Source organism: Chlorocebus sabaeus, chromosome 26 (genome assembly GCF_047675955.1).
Source record: "Chlorocebus sabaeus isolate Y175 chromosome 26, mChlSab1.0.hap1, whole genome shotgun sequence".
Lineage (NCBI taxonomy): Eukaryota > Metazoa > Chordata > Mammalia > Primates > Cercopithecidae > Chlorocebus > Chlorocebus sabaeus.
The window spans coordinates 53,599,280-53,602,870 of NC_132929.1; positions in this window are offsets into that span (position 1 = coordinate 53,599,280).

Here is a 3,591-nt window from a genome sequence, read left to right on the forward strand (position 1 = left end):
CAGCAAGAGCATAGGCTGGAAGTGAGACACAGGCCTGGTTGTGTGGGACACCACGGGCAGCTGAGCTAAGAGTGTGTGACACTAAATAAGGTGATGAAGGCCAGGTGCCAGGCAGGGGCACTGCTGCAGGACCAGCAGGGTGGAGGCTGCTGCGATAGGCCAGGCAACATAGGCCCAGAGCCGATCACCTGTCCCCCTCACCTACCCGCAGCGTGGCAGCCTCACCATCCCACACATACCAGTCCCTTGTCCAGACCCCTGCTCAAGCCACTCTTGGCACCTGGAGTTCCCTTCCCCTCCACCAATGCTCACCTTGGTCCTAGAAGACCTAGGCTCCTTGAGGCCCTGGCCAGGGCCACTTGCCTGTCTGAATCCCTATGGGAATCCACGGGCGTTCCTATCACTGAGCCCACTTCCACCCCTGCAGAAACCATCAGGGGTTACCCCAAGCATCTGTCAGCTCTTTCACATTGCAGAGGTCCTAATCCTCTACAATGTCTGCTTGTCTTTGTAGCCACTGGGGATCTCATGGTCTACATGGGTTTCATCCACATCTGTGTTCCCAGTGTCCAGCACAGAGCAAGTCCCATAGCAGGTATTTACTGAATGCTTGTTGAATGAATGGTGAACAAATTGACCCTTTGCATGACATGGCATCCAGTGTCTGACCTGGAGATAGTGATGAGAATATTGCTTCACAAAAGGCAGTTCAAGGGATTCTATGGGAGCCTTTTATTTAAAAGCATAAATGCTGCAGAATGGATGCCATGCTTCTGCTTATTAGGGGGAGGAAAACAGAGGATTCCAGAAAATTGTGTCTAATTTGAGCACAATTTCACTTTTTTTGTTGACATCTCCTGGTGTACTTTGAAAAGACTGCAATTCTGCAGCTTTAGCCAGGAACATCTGGTCAGGGAGATCACCAGAGCAGCTCTGTGGGTGACGGCATTTGAAAGCCCAGGTCTCAGAGCTGTCTGTCATGGGACAAACGGGTACTGGGCCCAGATGACCCTTCCCCTCCCACCCAGCTTTCTAGAGACACTTTGCATACACTCTGCTTGGGGCAGCAGAAAAGGCTCAGGTCTTGCAAACAGACTCACTTACTATGTGGATAATTTAGTCTGCTCAAGCTTCAGTTTCTTCTTCTGTAAAATGGGGAGAATGCCTTCCTAATAGGGTTGCTACAACAGTAAATGAAATATTGAATGTTGGATACTTAATATAATGCCTGTCATTAGCAGATGTTAAAAAAAAAAATTCCCTTCCCACCTATCCCAATGTTCACTCTCATCAATGCTAGCCTGGCCCCTGCCTCTGGAAACAAACCTCTCTAAGGGTCTTGGACTGAGCAGCTGATCCCATTAAGGATGGAGCTGGCACCCAGAGTTTTCACTTTGTGAGGATCTCTTGGAGCAGGAAAAGTCTTTGGTTCAATAAGGAAGGGAGTTCAAATAGTGGAAGCCGGTGGGGGAGCCGGTGGGGGAAGCTCTGTGAGCTGGGGACCTTCCGAAGGTGAGCATCTGTGATCAGCTGTGATTCTATCATGCCTGAACCAACCCCTTTCATAAACACCAGTGGTCATTATGCACTGGATAAAATCCTTGCCTTTCAGTCAAGTTTTCAAGCCTTGGTGATCTAGCCCACCTGCCTTCATTCATTCACTCCACGAACGTGCCCCAGGTCCCCATCTCCACATCTGTACGCGGGCTGGTCCCTGGACCTGTGACACCTTCCCTCACTCTTACCTACATTGCTCACCAGCCCTTCATGTTAGAAACCATCTGTGCCCCTCCAGAACTTGGTCCACAGTTGTTTATGCTTGTGTCTTAGCTTCCCCATGGGCTCTGGGCATCTGTAGAAAGGGTCCACAACTGAGTCATCCTGAGGACACTCAGGCAGAGCCTTGCCTCTCGCTTTGCACAACACCATGGCTCAGCATCTTCTTGTAATGAATAAGGGACTGGGCTTCTCTACACTCCAGTCATTCCCAGCTCAGAACAGTCCAAGTGCACTGAAGGATGGAAAGCTGGGAGCACACTTCTCCCGCAGGCTCTCCAAAGGGATTTGAGAGTTCCTTTGGGGATGCCGTACTTTCTTCATTGCCACACAGGCATGGGGCAGCTGTTTGCATGTCTATTTGGCATCCTAAGTACACAAAGATGGTTTGTCTATTTCCCATCTGCTAACCTGCTTGGATGACCTCCTCCTCAGCACAGCACACAAGAGCACTAAAGTGCCCCAGGGATGCTGCAGGCAATGTCTATACCCCATTTCCTTCTAGAAACCAGCCCAGGTCATGCAGCAATAGAGCAAGCCAAATGCAAATGGCCACCTCCTGGGTCCATCCATTGTCCTTTCTGGCCTAGATCCTGCCTCAGTGATATAGAAAAAAAGATGAAGGTGATCTGGAAGAGGAAGCCTTGAGATGCTGTCAAAGGAAAAAGATCCAGGGTAGAAGTAGGGGAGAAGACTGGCATGTGGGCAACAAACCCCATCTTCTAAAAAGACCTGTGCCCTTGAAGAAGGGAGAGAGGCCCGGAAGAAAGTCCTGGAGCTCCAACAACTCCAACACCAGTGTGCGCCTACTACAAACGCAGGCCAAGGGTTATTATTCCCACTTACAGATGAGAAAACTTAGATCATGCTACGGTCTGAATGCTGGTGTCCCTCCAATATTCACATGTTGGAACTTGATCCCCAATGTGATAGTATTAAGAGGTGGGGACTTTTGGAAGTAATCAAGTCCTGAAGGCTCTGCCCTTATGAATGGGATTATGCCCTTATAAAAGAGGCTCAAGTGAGCTCCCTGACCTCTTCTGCCACATGAGAACACAGCAACAAGAAGCCACCTATGGAGCAGAGGGCAAACGCTTACCGGACACCACATCTGCTGGGGCCTTGATCTTGGACTTCTCAGCTTTCAGAACTGCAAGCAAAAAAATTCTGTTGTTTATAAATTACCCAATCTAAATTATTTTGTTGTCGTGGCAGGAAAGGGATGACAGGTCAGTGTCACATAACTCACCCAATCAGAGTGGGCAGGGTGAGGTCTTCTGATTCCAAGGCCAGAGCCAAGGGGACTAGTTTGTGGGTGATCCTGGGAAAAAGCGCTATTTGCTCATCCAGGAAATACAGATTAAAACCTCAGTACAACACACACCCTCAGCATGGCTATAATGAGTAAGAGAGATTTTTAAAATTTGGTGTAGGTGAGGATGTGCAGCAACTGTAACTGCTTTACATGGCTGGTAAGTATTCAAACTGGTATATCAACACTTTGTGAAAGCATCTAATGACGCCTACCAAAGCTAACCATATGCAGACCCTATAACCCAGCAATTACATTCCTAGGCATTCTGGGTACTAGGATTTTCATAGCATTAACTATAAAGCCAGAAGGCTGGAAATACCCAAATACTCATCAAAAACATAGGGTTATTTTTGTTTTGTTTTATTTTGTTTTGTTTTTTTGTTTGTTTTGTTTTGTTTTGTTTGAGACAGAGTCTCGTTCTGTCGCCAGGCTGGAGTGCGGTGGTGCCATCTCGGCTCACTGCAACCTCCGACTCCCTGGTTCAAGTGATTCTCCTGCCT